The sequence below is a fragment of the Lepidochelys kempii genome, chromosome 3, assembly GCF_965140285.1.
Source record: "Lepidochelys kempii isolate rLepKem1 chromosome 3, rLepKem1.hap1, whole genome shotgun sequence".
Classification (NCBI taxonomy): domain Eukaryota; kingdom Metazoa; phylum Chordata; order Testudines; family Cheloniidae; genus Lepidochelys; species Lepidochelys kempii.
Window position 1 is genome coordinate 97,297,781 of NC_136382.1, and position 26,053 is coordinate 97,323,833.

The 26,053-nt window shown below is 44.5% G+C and overlaps 1 protein-coding gene across 10 annotated transcripts in view; it reads left to right on the forward strand.

The window, feature by feature from the left end:
• Nucleotides 1–26,053, forward strand: part of NCOA7 (nuclear receptor coactivator 7) — a 167,496-nt gene that overhangs the window by 93,942 nt on the left and 47,501 nt on the right. The window lies entirely within an intron of this gene.

The following is a 26,053-nucleotide window of genomic DNA, read 5'->3' on the forward strand; positions in this document are numbered from 1 at the left end:
TTAGCAGGTCTTCCAGTATCAGGTCTTCTTCACTCTAGGTGGTTTCTTGGGTTCTTGGCTGATTTGTTAGGCAGCCTAATATTTTATATACACACAATTAAACTCACCAAGACTTAAATAACAAATGTAATAAATAAAGAATGGTCAGCGTACTGTCCATAAGAGCAAGGCTTAGAACATTTTGATTCTGTAAATCATAGCAAGGGAGTCAGAATATGTATAAAATATTTGGTGCAATGTCTTCCTAAATCTAGGTTTCAGAGTAACAGCCATGTTAGTCTGTATTCGCAAAAAGAAAAGGAGTACTTGTGGCACCTTAGAGACTAACCAATTTATTTGAGCATAAGCTTTCGTGAGCTACAGCTCACTTTATCGGATGCATACTGTGGAAAGTATAGAAGATCTTTTTATACACACAAAGCATGAAAAAATGGGTGTTTACCACTACAAAAGGTTTTCTCTCCCCCACCCCACTCTCCTGCTGGTAATAGCTTATCTAAAGTGATCACTCTCCTTACAATGTGTATGATAATCAAGTTGGGCCATTTCCAGCACAAATCCAGGTTGTGATGACAACAGCACCTCCTTTGGACTCAAGGAATATTTCCAACACACCTCTGAACAACATACTAATCCACAGAGACCTCCCTACCAACACTACAAAAAGAAGGATTCTAGGTGGACTCCTCCTGAAGGTCGAGACAGCAGACTGGACTTCTACATAGAGTGCTTACGCCGACGTGCACGGGCTGAAATTGTGGAAAAGCAGCATCACTTGCCCCACAACCTCAGCCGTGCAGAACACAATGCCATCCACAGCCTCAGAAACAACTCTGACATCATAATCAAAAAGGCTGACAAAGGAGGTGCTGTTGTCATCATGAATAGGTCGGAATATGAACAAGAGGCTGCTCGGCAGCTCTCCAACACCACTTTCTACAAGCCATTACCTTCTGATCCCATTGAGAGTTACCAAAAGAAACTACAGCATTTGCTCAAGAAACTCCCTGAAAAAGCACAAGATCAAATCCGCACAGACACACCCCTGGAACCCCGACCTGGGATATTCTATCTACTACCCAAGATCCATAAACCTGGAAATCCTGGGCGCCCCATCATCTCAGGCATTGGCACCCTGACAGCAGGATTGTCTGGCTATGTAGACTCCCTCCTCAGGCCCTACGCTACCAGCACTCCCAGCTACCTTTGAGACACCACTGACTTCCTGAGGAAACTACAATCCATCGGTGATCTTCCTGATAACACCATCCTAGCCACTATGGATGTAGAAGCCCTCTACACCAACATTCCACACAAAGATGGACTACAAGCCGTCAAGAACACTGTCCCCGATAATGTCACGGCTAACGTGGTGGCTGAACTTTGTGACTTTGTCCTTACCCATAACTATTTTACATTTGGGGACAATGTATACCTTCAAATCAGCGGCACTGCTATGGGTACCCGCATGGCCCCACAGTATGCCAACATTTTTATGGCTGACTTAGAACAACGCTTCCTCAGCTCTCATCCCCTAATGCCCCTACTCTGCTTGCGCTATATTGATGACATCTTCATCATCTGAACCCATGGAAAAGAAGCCCTTGAGGAATTCCACCATGATTTCAACAATTTCCATCCCACCATCAACCTCAGCCTGGACCAGTCCACACAAGAGATCCACTTCCTGGACACTACAGTGCTAATAAACAATGGTCACATAAACACCACCCGGAAACCTACTGACCGCTATTCCTACCTACATGCCTCCAGCTTTCACCCTGACCACACCACACGATCCATTGTCTACAGCCAAACTCTGCGATACAACTGCATTTGTTCCAACCCCTCAGACAGAGACAAACACCTACAAGATCTCTATCAAGCATTCTTACAACTACAATACCCACCTGTGGAAGTGAAGAAACAGATTGATAGAGCCAGAAGAGTTCCCAGAAGTCACCTACTACAGGACAGGCCTAACAAAGAAAATAACAGAACGCCACTAGCCGTCACCTTCAGCCCCCAACTAAAACCCCTCCAACGCATTATTAAGGATCTGCAACCTATCCTGAAGGATGACCCAAGACTCTCACAAATCTTGGGAGACAGGCCAGTCCTTGCCTACAGACAGCCCCCCAACCTGAAGCAAATACTCACCAGCAACCACATACCACACAACAGAACCACTAACCCAGGAACCTATCCTTGCAACAAAGCCCGTTGCCAACTGTGCCCACATATCTATTCAGGGGACACCATCATAGGGCCTAATCACATCAGCCACGCTATCAGAGGCTCGTTCACCTGCACATCCACCAATGTGATATATGCCATCATGTGCCAGCAATGCCCCTCTGCCATGTACATTGGTCAAACTGGACAGTCTCTACGTAAAAGAATAAATGGACACAAATCAGATGTCAAGAATTAGAACATTCATACACCAGTCGGAGAACACTTCAATTTTATTGTTTTGTTTTGTATTGTAACCATTTGTTTCCATCACTCTTTTTCTTAAATATATCTTCTTTTGTTTTACTACAAGTGCTGTGTGATATACAGGAATGAGAAAAGGAGTACTTGTGGCACCTTAGAGACTAACCAATTTATTTGAGCATGAGCTTTCGTGAGCTACAGCTCACTTCATCGGATGCATACTGTGGAAACTGCAGCAGACTTTATATACACACAGAGAATATGAAACAATACCTCCTCCCACCCCACTGTCCTGCTGGTAATAGCTTATCTAAAGTGATCATCAAGTTGGGCCATTTCCAGCACAAATCCAGGTTTTCTCACCCTCCACCCCCCCACACAAATTCACTCTCCTGCTGGTGATAGCCCATCCAAAGTGACAACTCTCTACACAATGTGCATGATAATCAAGTTGGGCTATTTCCTGCACAAATCCAGGTTCTCTCACCCCCTCACCCCCCTCCCAAAAACCACACACACAAACTCACTATCCTGCTGGTAATAGCTCATCCAAAGTGACCACTCTCCACTAGTAACTTGGGTACAGGGAACAGTAGATCTGGGATTTCTGTGAGCAGACAGTGTTTGGGGCTGGATATCACAGGGGAACACTTCAAAGAGACTCAAGTGCATCTATTGTTAACCTGCCAGGTGAAGATGGGGCTGGCGTTCCCCAGAGAAGTGCTTGAGTGGCTGACAGGCTGGTGGTGTTAGGGACCTAACACCCAGCCACCGTAGGGAAAACTACCTTTTGGGAGAGGCAGGGGTAACAAAGTGACTCTCAGTCCTGAGTACCCCAAGAATCATTACCTCTCCACAGGTTTCAGAATAACAGCCGTGTTAGTCTGTATTCGCAAAAAGAAAAGGAGTACTTGTGGCACCTTAGAGACTAACCAATTTATTTGAGCATAAACTTCCGTGAGCTATAGCTCACTTTATCGGATGCATACTGTGGAAAGTGTAGAAGATCTTTTTATACACACAAAGCATGAAAAAATACCTCCTCCCACCCCACTCTCCTGCTGGTATTCATAAACCAGTCGGAGAACACTTCAATCTCTCTGGTCACGCGATTACAGACATGAAAGTTGCGATATTACAACAAAAAAACTTCAAATCCAGACTCCAGCGAGAGACTGCTGAATTGGAATTCATTTGTAAATTGGATACAATTAACTTAGGCTTGAATAGAGACTGGGAGTGGCTAAATCATTATGCAAGGTAGCCTATTTCCCCTTGTTTTTTCCTACTCCCCCCACCCCCCCAGGTTCTTGTTAAACCCTGGATTTGTGCTGGAAATGGCCCACCTTGATTATCATACACATTGTAAGGAGAGTGATCACTTTAGATAAGCTATTACCAGCAGGAGAGTGGGGTGGGGGGAGAGAAAACCTTTTGTAGTGGTAAACACCCATTTTTTCATGCTTTGTGTGTATAAAAAGATCTTCTATACTTTCCACAGTATGCATCCGATGAAGTGAGCTGTAGCTCACGAAAGCTTATGGTCAAATAAATTGTTTAGTCTTTTAGGTGCCACAAGTACTCCTTTTCTTTTTCCTAAATCTACAGACAGACAAACTGAAGCAAATGCTCTAAGAGGTGGGGATGGCTCCTGCTCAATGAAACGTGACCCCTAAAATTCTAATATTTTAAATATCAAACATTGTTAACTATTTGACTGCTGATTACTTTAGCAGAAACACCGAGCTATTTTGGGACTGCAGAGTTTGAGTCCCATCAGACCTTCTTCCACCTTAATCTGAAATGCTTTTTATTACCCAATCTTTCAAACCATTGGGCTGATGTATGACACTCTTGTTTGCAGTCTGCGGGAGGTCACTTTATTATTCTTTTATGAACTGCAAATATACTGTTTTCTAAATGATGATTAAGGCTGTGATTTTTTCATGGAGGTCGCTGGAAGTCACAGATTCTGTGACTTCCAGCGACCTCCATGAATTCAGCCTTGTTGGACGGGAGCCGGGGGACCCCTGGAGCTCCCAGCCACCGTGGGTGGTGGGGCCCTCTGCAGCTCTGAGATGCTGTGGGCAGCGGGGCCATAGCTCCTGGCCACAATGGGGGTACCCCGAATCTCCTGGCCACCGCAGGCGGTGGGGGTACCCCAGAGCTCTGAGTCACCAATGGCAGTGGGGCCCCTGGAGTTCTGAGCCACCATGGGCACCAGGGGTCCTTCAAAGCTCCCAGCTGCTGTGGGTGGTGGGGGTACCCTGGAGCTCCAAGCCCCCACAGGTGGTGGTGGTCCCCAGATCTCGGAGTGGCCCTGCAGCTGCCAAACCTCTGCAGGCAGCATGGGGACCCCACAGCTGAGCTCCCCATTTTGTCAGGGATATTTTTAAGTAAAAGTCAGGGACAGGTCACAGGCTTGCGTGAATTTTTCTTTATTGCCCGTGACCTGTCCGTGACTTTTACTAAAAATATCTGTGACAAAATCTTAGCCTTAATGATGATAGATGAAGGCTGGACCAACAGGAAATTTGTGTTTAATCACAGAGGGAAAAGAAGCCTGCCCTAATTTTCACATGTAACTCACCCAGCTAGAGACACCAGCATGGCTATACTGGGTCAGACCAATGGTCTAGGCCAGTAACCTGCCTTCTGACAGTGGCTGGTGCCAGATGCTTCAGAGGGAATGAACAGAACAGGGCAGTATCAAGTGATCCATTCTCTGTTTTATAGTCCCAGCTTCTGGCAATCTGAGGTTTAGGGACACTCAGACCATGGGGTTGCATTCCTGATCATCTTAGCTAATAGCCACTGAGGGACCTATCCTCCAGGAATTTATATAATTCTTTTTTTACCCAGTTGTACGTTGGCCTTCACAACAACGAGTTTGATAGGTTGACTGTGCATTGTGTTCAGAAGTACATCCTTTTGGTTGTTTTAACACTGCTCTCTATTCACTTCATTGGGTGACCCCTAGCTCCTGTGTTATGTGAAGGGGCAAATACTTCCTTATTCATTTTCTCCACACCATTCATGATTTTATAGAACTCTATCATATTGCCCCTTAGTCATCTCTTTTCTAAACTGACAGTCACAGTCTTTTTAATCTCTCCTCATCATTTTTGTTGCCCTTCTCTGTACTTTTTCCAATTCTAATGCATCTAATGGGGTTACCAGAACTACACACAGTATTCAAGGTGTGGGTGTAGAATGGATGTATATAGTGGCATTATGATATTTTCTGTCTGCTTAACTATCTCTTTCCTAATGGTTCCTAACATTCTATTAGCTTTTTTGACTACTGCTGGACATGGAGCAGATGTTTTCAGAGAACTATTCATGATAACTCCAAGATCTCTTTCTTGAGTGGTAAAAGCTAATTTAGATCCCCTCATTTTGTATGGACAGTTGGGATTATGTTTTCCAGTTTGCATTACTTTGCATTTATCAACCTTGAATTTCATCTGCCATTTTGTTCCCCAGTCACCCACTTTAGTGAGATCCTTGTGTAACCCTTTGCAGTCAGTTTTGGACTTAACTATTTTTAGTAATTTAGTTTAGTCTGCAAACTTTGCTACCTCACTGTTTACCCCTTTTGACAGGTCATTTATGAATATTTTGAATAGCACTGGTCCTCATACAGATCTTTGGGGGACCCTGCTATTTATCTCTCTCCTTCCGAAAACTGACCATTTATTCATATCCTTTGTCTTCTGTCTTTCAACTAGCTATTGATCCATGAGAGGACCTTCCCTCTTATCCCATGACTGCTTACTTTGGTTAAGACCCTTTGGTGATGGACTTCGTTAAAGGTTTTCTGAAAATACAAGTACACTACATCCACAGGATCCCCCTTGCCCACATGTCTGTTGACCACTGTCTTCTGAACTAGTGGAAGGTGGAGGGGGGGGAGAGGGCTCAGGAGTGAATTAGCTAGCAAAGGGGAGGGAAGAAGCTAAAGCCAGAGAGCTGCTTTTTGCACAAAGGGGAAATTAAATGCAAAGCTACGACTAAGAAATTAAGCCCTCAAAGGCAGGAAGTTGAGAAATGACTGTTTTGTACAACATTGCAAACTCATCCTAGTTGTACATATGTGGTATTCTTATTTTGGTGGTGTTTGATTATATAACTTCATATGTTACTGTTCATATTGTTACATGTACACTATAAAATACACTAAGAGGCAACACAGTAAGTTACCTCAGCCGTATGAACCTTTAACTTTGGAATTTCCTGAATCTTCCATCTGTAATTTCTCTATCTGAGCCTTTCAGCCTGACACGCCAGCAGGAGCAATCTATTCAGTTACACTGCTTTACATGAGTGGTGGTTTTCACTTGAAGTTTGTAGCTGAAGTGGGAGCTAGATAGCACTATCTGGGTGTGTGGTGACTAAAGTTGTTTTATACTGATCCAAAGTGAATTTGGCAAGCGCATGAAATGGTAATACTTGAATGAGGAAAACCCAGAGCACAAGAAAGCTATGCCACACATCTCCCCAGAGGACTGAGTTCAAAGTAATTTGAAGCTGAGAGGCTGTGCATACTTACCTAATTGCACTATGATACTTTTCTGCATTAGTAAGATGCCCATGAGTGGCTCTCCTCCCCTATATCAGTACATCTTTACTAGCTAGTGGTCTAATGGATAGGAAAATGAATGAAATTGTACTTTCCCAATGCAGTCAATTGTCTATGGCTTTTAACTGCATTAAATCCTCCAACCTCGAACCAAACAGTTCTTGATGCGTGTGTTCTTTCCTGTTCTGTGAGGTATTTGCATGTAGGGGACAGTTGGGTCTGGTTCATCCGGTAAATGTTTTCCTCCACTTACACAGGCTTTTACTTAAGATGCTTTTCTCATGTGTCCCTTTGAACTCAGAGTTTTAGGTTAACTTTTACAATTGCTTTAAAAAATGCTTTAAATATCTTTAATTTAGAATTGCCTGTTTTCCCTTCCATACGCCAAGGTTTTTCCTGTACACGTTGTTCTATTACTATTATTTTCTAATAGTAATCTTTTAGTTCATGTATTTTTTTCCCCCTTTGCCTCCCCACCTCAAGGTTGTTGTAATCTGGGAGTAACTCTGTCTCTGAAAAACACACAGTATGAAACTGACTTCCAATGTGTGGTCTCATGATAAAGTCCTCTCTGTGATGTGAGTGGATGCTAGTGAGAAATTCTCTAAATTACCCTTTGAATCTTAAATACTATTAGGCAAAGCCAGCTTGAGTTCCAATCTCAGCTCTTATTTCTATGTTCTTGGGCAAGTCACTTAAGCCTGCTTAAATTTAAGCATCTGAGCTGTCCTATTGATCTTGATGGCACTATTCAGGCACTTAAAATTAAGCACATGCATAAGTGCAGGATTGGGAACCTTGTGTACGCTTGGGTTTTGACAAACATTTCCCAGTATTGTTCACACTCCTGAGTCTTTAGTATTCCTACCATTGCATCCAGTGGTAGAGTAGACAAAGGAGTACAATTTTCAAAAGCACCTAAGTGGCTTAGGCTCCTAAGTCCCATTTTCAAAAGAAACTTGGGCACCTAGGAACCTAAATTTTAGTTCAGAGTGGTAGCCATATTAGTCTGTATCAGCAAAAAACAACGAGGAGTCCTTGTGGCACCTTAAAGACTAACAAATTTATTTGGGCATAACCTTTCGTGGGCTGGAACATCTGATGAAGATGCATGGAGTGAAAATACAGGAGCAGGTATAAATACATGAAAGGATGGGGGGTTGCTTTACCAAGTGTGAGGTCAGTCTAATGAGTGAAATCAATTAACAGCAGGATACCAAGGGAGGAAAAATAACTTTTGAAGTGGTAAGAGAGTGGCCCATTACAGACAGTTGACAAGAAGGTGTGAGTAACAGTAGGGAGAAAATAGTATTGGGGAAATTAAGTTTAGATTTTGTAATGACCCAACCACTCCCAGTCTCTATTCTGGCCTAATCTGATGGTATCCAGTTTGCAAATTAATTCCATATCGTGGAAACTGCAGCAGGCTTTATATATACACAGAGAATATGAAACAATACCTATTCCCACCCCACTGTCCTGCTGGTAATAGCTTATCTAAAGTGATCATCAGGTGGGCCATTTCCAGCACAAATCCTGTGCTGGAAATGGCCCACCTGATGATCACTTTAGATAAGCTATTACCAGCAGGACAGTGGGGTGGGAATAGGTATTGTTTCATATTCTCTGTGTATATATAAAGCCTGCTGCAGTTTCCACGATATGCATCTGAGGAAGTGAGCTGTAGCTCACGAAAGCTTATGCTCTAATAAATTGGTTAGTCTCTAAGGTGCCACAAGTTCTCCTTTTCTTTTTGCGAATACAGACTAACACGGCTGTTACTCTGAAACAAATTAATTCCAGTTCTGCAGCTTCACGTTGGAGTCTGTTTTTGAAGTTTTTTTGTTGAAGAATTGCCACTTTTAGGTCTGTTATAACCAGAGAGATTTTATTGACATTCAAGTGACTTAAGAGCCTAGGTGCTTTAAAAAATTGTATCCAATTTGCAGCAGCAACTGGCATTCTTAACACCATTTCGATAAAATGGGCTTAAACATTTGCAGCTGCAAAAGCCTTGTTTAGGCTAGTGCTCATGCTTTCACTTGTACTAATTGTAACAATGATGGGAAATGTTTGCCAGAAGGAGGCTGGTGTGGACAAGACTTTAACTCCCTGCTTTAGCTTCCTCATCAGTAAAATGGGGTTCATACTTAGGCCATGTCTACACTACAAACTTATATCTACACAAGTTACATTGGCATATAGCCACCATAGTTGGTACATCATTTGTGCATGTGCATACTTGGCTCCTTGTACTGACAGTGCATGTACTCACCAGAAGTGCTTGTATCAATGCAGAGTGCGGTACACCATGTGTAGGAATCCCATGTGCAATTCGTCACCATCCAGCGCACTGTCTTTTACATAATGGGGCCAAAACAAGACATGCAGAGGTGACTGGGAGCCCGGGGTCAACTTCCCTGTTTGTAACTGTCTCCATCCCATAAGGGTACCTGTATCCCATAATTTTTACACTTTATTTTTCAAAATCCTACAAACCTACACTGCCCTCCTCACTGTCCACCATCTCTGACAGACGCATGGAGCCTGCACAGCTCTGCACTGTTGTTATCAGCGTTGCAAGCACAGGGCGCACAATCCTGGAATACTTGAAGAGCTGCAAGAACTGAATGAGTGGGGAACATGACAATTGTTGGAGGACAGACTGCTGTTGGACATAGCGAGAACCAATTCAGGGCTGTTGGTGGTGTCCACAGAGCAGCTGCGGGTGGTGGAGCACCGCTCCTGGGTGAGAAACAAGCACTGACTGGTGGGATCTCACTGTAATGCAGGTTTGGAAGGACTAGCAGTGGCTGCAGAGCTTTCAGATGCACAAGGCCACGTTCCTAGATCTGTATGCTGAGCTTGCCCCAGTGCTCCAGTGCAGGAACACCAAAATGAAAGCTGCTCTGACAGTGGAGAAGTGAATGACTATCACACTGTAGACACTTAAAACGCCAGATCGCTACTGGTTAGTCAAAAATCAATTTGGAGTCAGGAAATCCACCATGGGGGCTGTTGTGATGCAAGTATGCAGGGCCATTAATCACATCCTGCTGGACGTGATTTGAGCAACGTGCAGGAAGTAGTGGATGGATTTGCAGCAATGGGGCTCCTAAACTGTGGTGGAGCGATAGAGGGCGTATACCTGTTCTGGCACTAGACCACCTTGCCACAGAGTACATCAACAGAAAGGGTTACTTTTCTGTGGTTATGCAAGCATTGGTGGATCACTGGGGAAAGATGCATGTGGGCTGCTCAGGAAAGGTGCATGACACTCGCATCTTTAAGAACACAGGACTGTTCAGAAAACTGCAAGCAGAGACTCTCTTTCCCGATCGGCAGATTACCATTGGGAATGTTGAAATGTCAATAGTGATCCTGGGGGACCCAATCTACCATTTGCTCATGATGCCATATACCAGCCACCTTGACAGCACCAAAGAACAATTCAGCTATTGGCTCAGCAGGTGCAGAATGAATATGCTTTTGATTGTTTGAAGGGTTGCTGGAGCTGTTTACTCACAAATATTGGAACTCGGTGGGAAAAATATCCCAATGGTTATCACTGCCTGCTATGTCTGGCATAATGTATGTAAAGCAAAGGGGGAAATGTTTCCACCGCGGTGGAGTGCAGAGGTGGAACAGAGGTCTGCTGAATTTGAACAAGGGTTATTAGAAGAGCTCAAAGGCTCAGGAAGGCTTTGAAAGACCATTTTAACAGCAAGGCAGAGTAGTGTGTGTTGTAGTGTGCTCTACTTGGCCTTGCGCTTTTGTAGCCTGGTAGGAATTGTGTGGTGATTGCTGTACATGTAGGAATGTAACACTGTCAATGCACCTATTAATTTTGTTTGTGAATGATCCTATTAGTTGTGTGACATTGTACAGTAAGAGGTAATGGCTTATTTTCAGAACTGCTGAGCACACGGCGGCATATGTTGTGTACTAATAAAGATGAATTAAGCTCCAAATAGAATTTTATTCTGTAAGAAAATCAGTGCAAAAAAACCCTGAGATTTTAAAACAAATACCCTAAAAAACCTAATAAATTAAGATAATAGAACTTACGAAGAGAAAGAACATGACTTTAGCTACACGTACACCAGTCATGGCTTTCACTGGTCAGTGTCTGTGAAGCTGTGATTGTTTTGAATGTTCCCTGGACTGGAGTGGTAGGGCAGTGACCCGGGATGCCATGTGGAATGTATACAGAGATCCCAATGTTGAGTTCTCAGTGGGCTACAGGTGGAGGCAAGCACTGGATTGTTGAACCTGCAGGTCCACCAGAGTCTGCAGCATCTGTGTTTGTTGCCTGAGAAGCCCCATTGTGTCCTGATACATCTCCCTCTCCTTTTCCTGCTGGGACTCCTGCCTCCTCACCACTCTTTCCTTCTTCAGGCTGATTGCAGTGTTCATGCTCACGGTCCAATGTAGCATAGGCTTGCAGGATCTTGCTGAACCTGTCACCCCAAGTCCTCTTCTTTTTCCTCCTTATCTGGCTCAGGCGTTGTGTGGTGTTGAAGGCTGCAGTGGCAACAGCTGAAGATAAAACACAGAGGTACCATTGTCAGTGCATTCACTACAGAAAGTGAAATTTAAGATTTTGAAGTCACTCCTCTCAAGTTTTAAGCAGTACATTCTCACTTCTGTTTGGGATTGCTTGTGCACAGTGGCAGTCATGGCACTAGCCATGGTGAATATGGCCCACTGAGGGTAGGGGAAATGAGGAGTGAATTGCTTGGTTGTATGAGTCTAGTAATCAAGGGCAATGGCACTGAGTACTGGCCCTATTTTCCACATAGGGTGGTGATTTTAGCTGATATCTCGCTCCTGAGGGTCACAAAGGCAGGGAGAGCACAGCAGCCGCTGGCATCCCAAAGCTGCTCGGGCCTATATGTTGCTAGCTTGTGTACTGCAATGATGCCTGCTGCAGATATCACTGAGTGGCACAGAAAAGTGTCCTATCACAGAGGAAGAAAGAGGGCAGACTTCCGTAGACACCTTCGGCAGAGGATTGCAGAGTACCTCCATGAAAGTTTCATCAAGATCTCTCAGGAGATTCAAGGGACATCCCGGTGTACATAAACTGCTCTGTTTCCCACCCTCCCCACCTAACTCTAGAGGAGAATGAAAAGTAGATAGCAACTCTGCCTTTGTTGATTGTACCACTACCTCTTCTAGCACGAGTAAAGTCATGAAAAGTCAAAAGATGTGTCCTGCTGCTTTGTGGGGGCCATCCCTGTAGCTGAAAATTTACTTACACATTTACCCAAGATTCTTTCCCCTGCATCAGGCTCAACTGCCTGGACTGCAGTGGAGTCAAAAACCGGTCCTGGCTTGCAGCACAGCTGGATCCCCTGATCGTCTGTCCCCTTTACTTCTTCTCTTCCTCCTCCACAACCTCTTCCTCCTCACTGTTCACAGCAGGGACCTGTGACTCAGGCTTCACAGAAGTATCCAGGGTGCTGCTGGTGTGGGGGTGGAGTGTCTCCATCGAGTATGGTATGCACCTCTTTGTAAAAGCAATAGGACTGCAGCTCGGCACAGGATCACGTCTTGTCCTGCCTGGCCTTCTGGTATGCCTGCTGCAGCTCCCTGTCTTTCACCCAGCACTGCTGCTGTTCCCCGTCTTAGCCCTTCTTCTGCATCCCTTTGCAATCTGCTCGTAGATGTCCACATTTCTCTGCACAGCCTCTTCTCCCCACTGGCCCAGGAGATCCAATATCTCCTGTCTACGCCAGGCAGGAGCGCGTCTGGAGTGTGTAGCTGGCATGGTCAGCTGGGCAGTTGCACTCATCAATGGAGAGCTGCTAGGTGTGCTCACCAAGCCAGGCCATCAAGAAACGGAATTTCAAAAATTTGTTGGGCTTTAAAGGGGGGACTTCTGGTCTCAGTGACCCCTGGGAAGTGGAGTTCAAAATGGTGAGCAGAGTGGTCAGTGGGGGGTACTGTAGGACAGGTGCTGGAGGACAGTTAGGGTTGACATGCAGTGTTTACACTCGCACTGTGTCAACTTAAGTACATTGGCCACAGCTCCATGCTGCTTGGGAAGGTGATGTTACTATGTCGAAGCAATGGGGTGCTCACAGCGGTGGGAGACACATGCACAACTAGGTCAACATAAGCTGCCTTGCATCAACCTAACCATGTAGCGTAGACCAGGCCTCCATTATCTCCCTCAGAGAAGTGCAGAGGATTAATTACTTTAATTTTTATAAAGTGCTCTGATAATGAAAAAATACTTTGATTGGATGTAAAAGGCTATTAAAATAGTCTTAGGTGTTCTGCTAAGGTTTTGCCTCAAAACCAAGTACATTCTCAAATGACTCTGTCCTTTAACTCAGTGTTTCTCAACCAGGGGTCCGCGGCACCCTGAGGGGCCATGAGCCCTTTCAGGGGTGCCCCGGGGCCATGAGCCCTTTCAGGGGTGCCCCGGGGCCTCACGGCTGAAACCAGGGGCCCCAACCGCCGGCACCTCCCATGGGGCTGAAGCTGGGAGCCCTGGGAGTGGCACAGAGCTGAAGGCGGCAGCCCTGCCCCAGAAGCGGCGTGGGGCTGAAGCTAGCACCCCCTGAAGCCAGGAGCCCCAGTCTGCCTCTCCTCCCCCACTAAAGCTGGGAGTCACGTGGGACTGAAGCCCCGAGCGCCAGCACTCCCCACAGGCAGAAGCCCTGAGCCCATGGGCAGAGTTGGGGGGCACAAGGATGTTGGCCCCCCCAAAGTGCAGTGCCTTACCCACAGTGGGGCAGTCTGGGGGCAGCTCCACCCCACCTCCCCCCCGACACACACCTCCTCCTCTCCCTCAGCCCCCGTTGTAGATGGGAAGCCAGAGCCAAGCAGTGAGGGGCAGCTGCTCCTCTGGCTGGTGGTGCCATGGAGTGGGCAGCTGTGGCATTTCCCCCATCTCCTGCAGGTGCCTGAGGTTTCGGCTGTTCCTCAGATCCCAGCTCCCTTTGACTGCTCACGCAGCCTGTAAGAGTCACCCAGGTGGGGGGACCCGGCTCCAGAGCCAGCAGAGCCCTCGGGGAGCAGCCACCGCAGTGGAAGCCCTCCTGGCACACAGCCCCTAACTATCCTTATCTCTGCAACCTGAGCTACCTCCCTGCAACCTGAGCTACCCCCCCTGCCCGTGCACCGCCCCTAGCTATCCCTTGCCTGCACCCTGAGCTATTCCCCTGCCTGTACATAGCCCATAGCTGCACCCTGAGCTAGTTCCCTGCCCATACACAGCCCCTAGCTGCCCCCTGCAAGAGAGAGCAGAAAGAACAAGATGACAGAGAAGAAACGTACAGGAATCAAGATGGGGACTGGGTCAGGGGCGAGAAGTGGCAGCAGAAGACATTTAAATTACAGGAGTCTAGAAAAAAAATAAAGAAGCTGAAAGAATTCATAAACAAATCCTCCCACTTCCATTCAAAACAGCCAACAGTAGGTAGGAAGATACCCCCACAGACATACAATGAAATCACCCCCTCCACATGCCAGTATCGCTGCAACCTGCTATAATGACATCCTAGAACCTAGAGATAGAAAAGACATGTTATGTCATCTTATCCATTTTCCCCCTTCCCCATGTCTCCCACATGCCTACCGTGGCCAAAGCAGGATTGCTCCCTACTTTCTATATTCTTAAATTCTGTGCGTCTCTTTTAGGATGACTCACAGGAGGAGTATTATACCACATCTGCATGGAGACGTGCAGTTTCACATTCTAAACAGGAGCTCACTGATAAGGAATGTTTTCTGAGATTCAGCCATTAACTCTGTTTCATCCCATTACCTCTAGTGCAATGGTTGGATCATTTCATCTCGCCCCTGTGTGTTCACACTCTTCAAATACTTGTGGACTGCAATCATGCATGCACTCCTTATTCGTAGTTTAGCTAAGCTATCATTATTTAATGCCTTTAACTTTTCTTGATTAAATGAATCCTTGAAGCCTTCAAGCACCTTGCCTACACTACCACTCCTGCTGCTACTGCCCAGAGAGTTGAATGGGTGATAGCAATCGTGGGATATTTTCTGCAGAAAAGCCGGGTACAGACAAAGTTATAGAGAACCTGGTCTAGCTCTCACTGGGAGCAGGAACAGACCCATAGAAAGTACTGTTTATAGTACCTTACAGCACCCAGATCTGATACTTCTGTGTATACAGCCCAGCATTTTACTGGCTTTTTCCATGGACTCTCTCTCTCCATTTACACAGATATTTACTCGGTTGCAGGAGTAATATTCTACTATAATTCACGAAGGCTACTAGGAGGATAGTTGCTCTTTTAGCATCATTTTCTTTTAGCACTCATTCTTACTTACCAAAATACCATCAAAAAGTGACTGTGCACATTTTTAAGGATCTCACAGCACTGAAAAGAAAAATCAGAATAATCTTCCAGAGAACGCAGGAATTATGTATAAATTCACAGATTGAGGCATAAAGGAATCAGTAGTTCTTTGCTAAAATCTTTTTTTGAAGCTGATCTATTCTATTGCTTTTTTTCTCTGGACACTCATTCTCATTGTTCTTTACTAATAATCATTTTCTATATACTTTTATTTTGCTTCTTGTTATTTTGCTATTGTCCATGTGTGTTGGATTCGTGAGTAGCTCCCTCTCCGCCTCCATTTTTCCCCTTCCTACAAATGCTATTCAGCACATAGCACAAATTAACAAATGGTATTAACATCTTAGAATTCTCAAATGTTCGAGCCACCAGCTTTTCGGCAAATGGGCACTACAGAAAAACCTGAGACTGAGAACATGAATGTATCATGTCAGCACTAAGCAAAAGTCCAAGTTCAAAGGACAGACTGCCTTTTTTCTTTGAGCCTGAAATACTATTTGACTCAAAAAAGGGGGATTGTCCATTCTGCCATGGGATGAAGATGCCTGGCTGACCTCCACCACCCGATATTTACTAGGTGCCTGGGACCTCTCCTGGAGCAAATGGGACACAAGTATTAGTGTCCCTAATTCATGCACAGAGAAGAAAACTTCGGTTCCTTCAGAGAGAAATGATGGTGAGAGGGGGAAATAATAAACATATATATATATAATATTTTTGTGCAGAGTTCAATTTGTGACCTCTGTAAAGTTAAATGTATGATAAGTGTGGTTACAAGTACAGTAAAGTGACACTGTTAGGTCCTCCTGGGATTTAGGTTAGTTGGATTTCTTTTATCTGAGTTTGTTTTAAAGGTTACATTTTTAAAAAAATAAAAGGAGTACTTGTGGCACCTTAGAGACTAACCAATTTATTTGAGCATGAGCTTTCGTGAGCTACAGCTCACTTCATCAGATGTTTACCGTGGAAACTGCAGCAGACTTTATATACACACAGAAATCATGAAACAATACCTCCTCCCACCCCACTGTCCTGCTGGTAATAGCTTATCTAAAGTGATCAACAGGTGGGCCATTTCCAGCACAAATCCAGGTTTTCTCACCCTCCACCCCCCCCACACAAATTCACTCTCCTGCTGGTGCTAGCCCATCCAAAGTGACAACTCTTTACATAATCAAGTCGGGCTATTTCCTGCATATTTCTATGCAGGAAATAGCCCGACTTGATTATGTAAAGAGTTGTCACTTTGGATGGGCTAGCACCAGCAGGAGAGTGAATTTGTGTGGGGGGGGTGGAGGGTGAGAAAACCTGGATTTGTGCTGGAAATGGCCCACCTGTTGATCACTTTAGATAAGCTATTACCAGCAGGACAGTGGGGTGGGAGGAGGTATTGTTTCATGATTTCTGTGTGTATATAAAGTCTGCTGCAGTTTCCACGGTAAACATCTGATGAAGTGAGCTGTAGCTCACGAAAGCTCATGCTCAAATAAATTGGTTAGTCTCTAAGGTGCCACAAGTACTCCTTTTCTTTTTGCGAATACAGACTAACACGGCTGTTCCTCTGAAACCTGTCATTTTTAAAAAAATGTGTACGCAAGATACAGCAATAGCTCATAGCTACATGCCAATATTTTCCACCAGCGGAAGTGCAATAATTAAATGGCAAAAAACTGTCAAATAAAGTGGGTGGGGGGTTAGTCTAAGGATTTTATCTAGAATCAGTTACTGTATTTGCAGGGTAAAAATAAATAGCCCCAAACAAAGAAAATATGACTAAAGATTTCACATTTGTTTCTGAAATACATTTAGAAGCACAAAGGATATGGGCCCTTTTTTGTGGCTTTCAGAGCCAGAGTTGAGATGATAGATGAAGATGCGGCAGGGCAGCCTGCCAGCGTTAGTTGGGGGCATTCTGCCTGTAGAAAGCTGAGGCACAAAGCATGCCTTTGGTAAGAAGCAGTTTTCACACCCTTTTTAGAGGTGCAATATAGGCTCCCATCAGCACCAACGTCCAGCAGATGTACAAGGGGCGATATGAGCATGGCCCCACGACACTCAGCCATACCTTCTTTAGGGTTTGCAGTGCCTCTGGCTGTGCTAGCCCAGCCCCTTCCCAGGTGGGGAAGGGAGAAGATGCATGAAGCCCCTTGCCTTATCTTCTCCACTCAGACAACCACAATAAGGAAGAATTCCCCACCCTTTCCATCACACCTGATACAGTACTTGCAGCCCTGTTGATGCCTTGTGGAAAACTTTGGAAATCTGTTTAGAGACTGTTTTGCCTAGATAGCTTCACTCTTCTTTCTATCCTTTGCTCCCTCTGCCCGCCCCCAATTTTATTATTAAAGATAGTAGCATGAAAATTGAATCTTTAAGAGTCCATCTGCTCCTGTTATTTAATCCCATACCTGATGTTTAATACTTTGTTTCTGACATCAAAATTGATTATGAAATTATTGAAATTGAGGGACTGGAGTACTTGTGGCACCTTAGAGACGAATTTATTTGAGCATAAGCTTTCGTGGGCTACAGGCCACTTCATCGGATGCATGCAGTGGAAAATACAGTAGGACGATTTTATATACACAGAGAACATGAAACAATGGGTGTTACCATGCACACTATAACGAGAGGTTTCAGAGTAACAGCCGTGTTAGTCTGTATTCGCAAAAAGAAAAGGAGTACTTGTGGCACCTTAGAGACTAACCAATTTATTTGAGCATAAGCTTTCGTGAGCTATAGCTCACTTCATCCGTGAGCTGTAGCTCACGAAAGCTTATGCTCAAATAAATTGGTTAGTCGCTAAGGTGCCACAAGTACTCCTTTTCTTTTTACTATAATGAGAGTGATCTAAGGTGAGCTATTACCAGCAGGAGAGAAAAAAATGTAGTGATAATCAAGATGGGCCATTTCCAGCAGTTGACAAGTAGTTGACTCTGAAAATTGAGGGGTTGTCATTTTAGGTAGGGAATAAGTAGCAGGAGCAAATGAATTCTTCAGAAATAAGGATCCTGGTTTTCCTCTAGCAATTTTTTTAGTTTCCATATTGAGATAACACACCCACATACATACAATGGACAGGCAACCAGTGAAAACTAATAAATATGCCTATTACAAAAGAGGTCTATTACTATTGGTTATAGTTACACAAAGTATTTTCTGTGTTTATTAGATTTACTATCTATTAGTTAATAGGGTTGACCATGATCTGAATGGTGTCCCTCAAATCCCTGCTGGGAGGGGAATGGCTGTGTTTATCTCCCTCCCCCACTACTCAGAAAACTCATAGCTCTCTTTTTCATGGCATCCCTCTCCTCTGGATTCCAGGAAGATCATTCTTTAGATTCCACAAAGTGGCCCAAGAAAAGTTAACTGTGCCTGGGGCTCACAGACCATCAGTCCTTACAGGCTGTGGAGGTGGCTAAGGAGGTGGCTGTTACTCAAATCAGAGCTTGGAGTGGGTTGGATATTTTAATATTCGAACCAAACTATTGTTCAATGTCTAAGCTGATTTCCAAACTTTTATCTGGTGGTTAACCCTTTCTCTCCTGCCTCCAGTTGCCCAACTAGGATTACAGACTTTTAGCAGAACACTCTGATAAGCAGAAGTTTGACAAGTCTTACTTAACAATTTTCAGCTGACAGTCTTAAGTTTTCTGGATGCTTACATGGAATACGGAATACACGTTACTAAATATCTTTTAAGAGATAGCTTTTAGTGTTGTTTTGAACCGGGGGAGAAGGGTGTTATGGTGCCCCCCATAAGGCTTTATGGAAATATGCTTATGAATATATATGACATAACTGGAATATGTTCTGTGCTACATATGCCACGTAACATACCTATGGAAAGGTTATGATCTACTGAATCTATTAATCCTATTTGTATGCATGTATCATTATTGTATTTGAAGTTATGAATATTGGCCTTGTACTGGCTTGATTTCTAAATAACCTTAGTAGAGCATTTGATCAGTTCCGGAGAAAGGAATTTGCAAAGTTAAATGCCCAGTCAAGAAGCATTTAAGGAACAATGCATCTTGGAATGCTCCAATCCACATGAGAAGTCTTCCTGGAGACATTCAAGAAACCATGTGGGCAATGGCTTCTGCCTGTAAAAGCTGTGAGTCATGCATGGACACGTGACTTGCCCAGGTGACTCCAGAACTCCATTTTGGAGCTGGACTTTGCATAGGAGAGAGGAGGGGGTCTCCATCCACAAGAGAAAGTCTATTTAAGCCCAGGGGAGACCCCCTCCATTTTGTCTTCAGCTGGCTAAAGAGAGAGCCTCTCCACCACCAAGAAAGAAACTGGAACAAAGGGCAATAACTACAGGGAGTGTGAGTGATTGCTGGACCTGGACTAGAAGGAGATCAGTCTGTAAAAGGAAGCTTACTGGAACTGGTGAAGTTTTGTCTATATTCAGTTTTATTAGACATAGACTTGCGGGGTTTATTTTATTTTGCTTGGTAATTCATATAATAGAATATCAGGGTTGGAAGGGACCTCAGGAGGTCATCTAGTCCAACCCCCTGCTCAAAGCAGGACCAATACCCAACTAAATCATCCCAGCCAGGGCTTTGTCAAGCCTGACCTTAAAAACTTCTAAGGAAGGAGATTCCACCACCTCCCTAGGTAACGCATTCCAGTGTTTCACCACCCTCCTAGTGAAAATGTTTTTCTTAATATCCAACCTAAACCTCCCCCACTGCCACTTGAGACCATTACTCCTTGTTCTGTTATCTGGTACCACTGACAGTCTAGATCCATCCTCTTTGGAACCCCCTTTCAGGTAGTTGAAAGCAACTATCAAATCCCCCCTCATTCTTCTCTTCCACAGACTAAACAATCCCAGTTCCCTCAGCCTCTCCTCATAAGTCATGTATTTCAGTCCCCTAATCATTTTTGTTGCCCTCCGCTGGACTCTTTCCAATTTTTCCACATCCTTCTTGTAGTGTGGGGCCCAAAACTGAACACAGTACTCCAGATGAGGCCTCACCAATGTCGAATAGAGGGGAACGATCACGTCCCTCGATCTGCTGGCAATGCCCCTACATATACATCCCAAAATGCCATTGTCCTTCTTGGCAACAAGGGCACACTGTTGACTCTCATCCAGCTTCTCATCCACTGTAACCCCTAGGTCCTTTTCTGGAGAACTGCTGCTGAGCCATTCGGTCCCTCGTCTGTAGCGGTGCATGGGATTCTTCCGTCCTAAGTGCAGGACCCTGCACTTGTCCTTGTTGAACCTCATCAGATTTCTTTTGGCCCAATCCTCCAATTTGTCTCGGGCCCTCTGTATCCTATCCCTACCCTCCAACGTATCTACCTCTCCTCCCAGTTTAGTGTCATCTGCAAACTTGCTGAGGGTGCAATCCACACCATCTTCCAGATCATTTATGTAGATATTGAACAAAAGCTGCCCGAGGACCGACCCTTGGGGCACTCCACTTGATCCTGGCTGCCAACTAGACATGGAGTCATTGATCACTACCCGTTAAGTCCGACAATCTAGCCAACTTTCTATCCACCTTATAGTCCATTCATCCAGCCCATACTTCTTTAACTTACTGGGAAGAATACTGTGGGAGACCATGTCAAAAGCTTTGCTAAAGTCAAGGAACAACACGTCCACCGCTTTCCCCTCATCCACAGAGCCAGTTATCTCGTCATAGAAGGCAATTAGATTAGTCAGGCATGACTTGCCCTTGGTGAATCCATGCTCACTGTTCCTGATCACTTTCCTCTCCTCTAAGTGCTTCAGAATTGATTCCTTGAGGACCTGCTCCATAATTTTTCCAGGGCCTGAGGTGAGGCTGACTGGCCTGTAGTTCCCAGGATCCTCCTTCTTCCCTTTTTTAAAGATGGGCACTACATTAGCCTTTTTCCAGTCGTCCGGGACTTCCCCCGATCGCCATGAGTTTTCAAAGATAATGGCCAATGGTTCTGCAATCACAGCTGCCAACTCCTTTAGCACTTCCCCCCCCCCCCCCCCGCACTTTGTTCTGTCTGTTACTACTTGGAACCACTTAAATCCTACTTTCTGTATTTAATAAAATTATTTTTTACTTATTAATTAACCCAGATTATGTATTAATACTTGGGGGGGGGAGGCAAACAGCTGTGCATATGTCTCTATCAGTGTTATAGAGGGCGAACAATTTATGAGTTTACCCTGTATAAGCGTTATACAGGGTAAAACGGATTTATTTAGGGTTTGGACCCCATTGGGAGTTGGGCGTCTGAGTGTCAAAGACAGGAACACTTCTGTAAGTTGCTTTCAGTTAAGCCTACAGCCGTTAGGGGACGTGGTTCAGACCTGGGTCTGGGTTTGCAGCAGGCTAGTGGGTCTGGCTCAAACTAGTTAGGGTGCTGGAGTCCTAAGCTGACAAGGCAGGAAAGCAGGAGCAGAAGTAGTTCTGGCAGATCAGGTGGCAGTTCCCAAGGGTTTTCTGTGATATAACCCGTCATAGAGGGAATCTTCCTTTTTGATGCCTTCCCTGTGAGGGCTTTACAGGCACTCAGATACACATACACACACAGACAACCATACCTTCACATCCTAAACTAACAAAAAAGGTTGGGATGTCTCCCAGATAATGAAAACAAAGGGAAAAAGTAGAAAAAAAGGGAAAAAAGAAGAAGAAGATAACAGGGAATTTGCAAACTCTTCTGTGCTTGCAGTCTTCTGGACTTCCATGGGTCAGTAGCTAGAGCTGCAGTCAAGGAAGTAGATGATGTCATAGCTAGCACAGTACTTCACAGTAGAGGGCTTTTCAGGTGCTGGGAGACTGGTCAAAGGCTGGTATAGCCCATTTATTGATGATATGATTTTCTTCCCTGGAAGTAATTAGTTCTGGGGTTCTGAAACATCAGTCATCTTTTGTCTCAAAAAAGTGATCATCTCAGCTTTCTCCTTGGTTTTGATGGGTGGGGACTGTAGCTTACTCTACCTTGCAGCACCATCCCCTGAGGGTCTTCAGGCACATCAGTTATGAAAACTACTTTCAATTCTGATAACATGGCCCAATAAGATTTGTTTTATGTCATCCTGGGCTCATGTTATTTTCTGGAAAAAAGTCCTGCTGAAACCAGCAGCTTTTTAAAAAGTATTCAGTGTTGTATGCCACATGTGCTGAAAATATCAAAATGAAAAAGACAAACACTTTTTAGGAAGTTAACATGGCATTACCTGGGTAACAAAGACCTTGAACTTCAGTGTTAGGTAGGTAGGCAAGTGTTGTTATCTTTATTTTTTTTGCAGAGAGTTTAAGTAACATGCCCAAAATATATGAGTCAACAGGTATCTGCCATAATATTTAGTCCTGCCACGAGTGCAGGGAACGGGACTAGATGACCTCTCGAAGTCCCTTACAGGCCTACAATGCTATGATCACCGTACGGAGAGTATCCTCAAATTCTGCAAAAACAACTGATTACAAAAACCCTAACAAAAATATACCAGCCACTCAATGTGAATTCACCAGCAACATTAAGAAGAAACTCAGACGGTTTATAAACATACGTCCCATCATTTCTTGCAAACAAGGCTATTTGGCAATCTTTTATATTTTAAGTACTGGGCCATAAGTCATGCAACTTATCTCTTTGAAAATTTCAATCTTATAGAAGAAAGGTGACTATAAAGGTGATCAAATTAAAAATCTATTTAAAAAGTTAATTTTATACAAGGTCTGTATTCTCATGTATGCTATTTCTCTTGCACTTGGAAAGAAGAACATATGTATTGGCAAAGGTGCTAGATGCAAGAAAAATAGTTATTGGTGAAAATTGGGTATAATTAATTTTGACAGTATCTCTTTTGCCTCAGTTAGAATTTATATTTAGCCTAAGCTGATTTTGTGAACTTTTGCAAAGCTTCCTTTCTGTTTGCATTATGTAGGCTTTTTAAATTAAAAACAAGAATCAGCTCACTTTTCTGTATTCCATCAGACAGCTGTTTGGAACCCTACTAAGTAAATACATTAACAGTTACACAAGCCAAGAACTACCATGCATTTTTGGTACTTGGAGGGGAGGAGGATACATTTAGTTGGAGCCTCTATTATGGTGTTTTTAAAGAGTTTCCATGGAGCTTGCAGGCGTTTAACTCTTATGATTGTTCCTTTTAATTTAAGTAACCTGCTCATTTTTGTATAGTTTCCCTTCTTGAAGTTAAATGCTATTGTGCTAGGTTTCTTTGGTCTTTCCCCCCTTACAAGGATGTTAAATTTCAGAGTCTCCCTAAAAGAGTAACATAAAGTACCAGAAGGCCTGCTTTGCAGTATTTGGTTACCTGTTCTCCAAATCACAAAGCAGGATGGAACAAGTGAATCAGCCACTGGTTACCTTAAAGAAATAGATATTGTTAAACAGACCTAAAGTTTAATTTTCAGGGCTTTGTGGGGTTAGATCACAAAGCAGGGACTGGAATCTATTTTAATGGGTTCGTAGAAACAGCTGCTAGTGTTGCTAAAACTGATTTGTGGAGACTGGTGTCTGTCTTCCTCCCACCCCGCTCAGGAGCCACCTGTGCAGGTAGTCTAAGTGCTCCTTGCCCCACTACTGGCCCTGCTCCTTCCTGTGCTTTATTGCAGGGCTTGGGGTTGTACGTGTTGCATGCGCAGGACCAGGGAGGGCCCTTATACTTTTGTTCCAGACAGAGCCTGCAATCCTGGGGCTGGGGGCGGTGCGTGCAGGGCAGCACTCGCTCTGCTCCTGCTCCGGTCTGGTTGGAACTGGACTGCGCAGAGCAAGCCCCCTCCCCAGCGAGCACTGGGAGAGCTCAGCTGCCCTGCCCTCTGCCAGCGTTTCTCTAGCTGATCGGAGAAGACCCGAGGGGTGGGCAGCAGCTTCTTCCCATTGCATTAGTTCAGCGAGCAGCAAGCACGTACTGTTGTTGGAAAGGGGCCTCAGTCTGCAGGGGAGAGGCCCCCACAGCTCAGAGCAGCAAGAGGCTCTGCTGGAACTGCTTGTCTCGCCTGGAGCCAAGCGAGCGGTCTTGGGAGGAGGAGGAGGAGGAGGCGGCGAGGAAAGGGGAGAGACGTGTCCTTTCTAGAAGGATTGCAGGACAAGCAACAGAACAGCAGGATCAGAAGTCCCCGTTCCTTTGCAGGGTATGAGCCACCACGTTCCTTATCAGACGCGTTGCGCGTGATTAGGGACTCTGCCCTCGTTCCCCGCCCGGAGATGTTTGCAGTGGAGTGTTGTTGTGCCCACGATCCAGGTGAATGTTGCAACATCTGCCCTTCTCCCGCTGCGGCGGCGGCTGCCACAGACAAAAGAGCTGCGTGCAGATTCCCCCAAGAATGCAGCAGTGTTGAAAGCGATGAGACTTTGTCTTCTGGGTACAATTCGGCAAATGGAGACAGCTGCGAGTCCTTACCTGAAGTTGTGGCCTGTGATCCTAGCAGTTTGATACCCCAGAACAACCTGCTAGAGGTTATGCACAGTTTTTCCGTTCACAAGCATTTCTCCTGGTGTGTTGACTACAGACAGCCTTACCTTTTGTTAGGTATGCAGTCTTTGATTCCTGTTTCCTTCCGCTGGTCACTTTACTTGTTAGAGTGTGGGGGAGGAGGTTAAGGGGCTGAATCAATTTGAAATCTTACGTGAATGGGTGTATTTTAGAAGTTGTTCTCTAATAGCAAATAATTGTACCTTTGCCCCTAAAAATGTTTGGTTTTGTTTCCATTAAGCACCTACAGAGACTATTTTGTAGTAAGGGCACAATTTGAAAATTAATACTTATGTTTCAGAGTAACAGCCGTGTTAGTCTGTATTCGCAAAAAGAAAAGGAGGACTTGTGGCACCTTAGAGACTAACCAATTTATTTGAGCATGAGCTTTCGTGAGCTACAGCTCACTTCATCGGATGCATGTCGTGGAAACTGCAGCAGGCTTTATTTATACACAGAGAATATGAAAAAATACCTCCTCCCACCCCACTGTCCTGCTGGTAATAGCTTATCTAAAGTGATCATCAGGTGGGCCATTTCCAGCACAAATCCAGGTTTTCTCACCCTCCACCCCCCCACACAAATTCACTCTCCTGCTGGTGATAGCCCATCCAAAGTAACAACTCTTTACACAATGTGCATGATAATAAAGTTGGGCCATTTCCTGCACAAATCCAGGTTCTCTCACCCCCCTCCCAAAAACCACACACACAAACTCACTCTCCTGCTGGCAATAGCCCATCCAAAGTGACCACCCTCCCCACAATGTGCACAATTAAGGTGGGCCATCTCCAGCACAAATCCAGGCCCTCTCACATCCCCCCCCCCACACACAAACTCACTCTCCTGCTGGCAATAGCTCATCCAAACTGACCACTCTCCAAGTTTAAATCCAAGTTAAACCAGAACTTCTGTGTTTCTTCACATCCAGAACTCCCAATAACATCAGATCCTAAAGGTCTTTTGGGTTTTTTTTTTTTTTTTTTTACAGGTGCTTTATTCATGCTGTGTTTACCATGTTTTGGTTTTAGCACTTGCTTATGAGTATAGATTAGCAAGAAAAGACATGATGCTGCCAATACCTTTACAATCAATACAATTATCTAGTCATTTAGCTGTATATATTTAGTAAAAGTGGTTTATCTCTTAAGTAGCTGCAGTGTTTGCATGACTGTTTCTAAGTAATTGAGGAGTAACTTTAGTTTTCCAAAGAAATAATTGCACCATGTAATT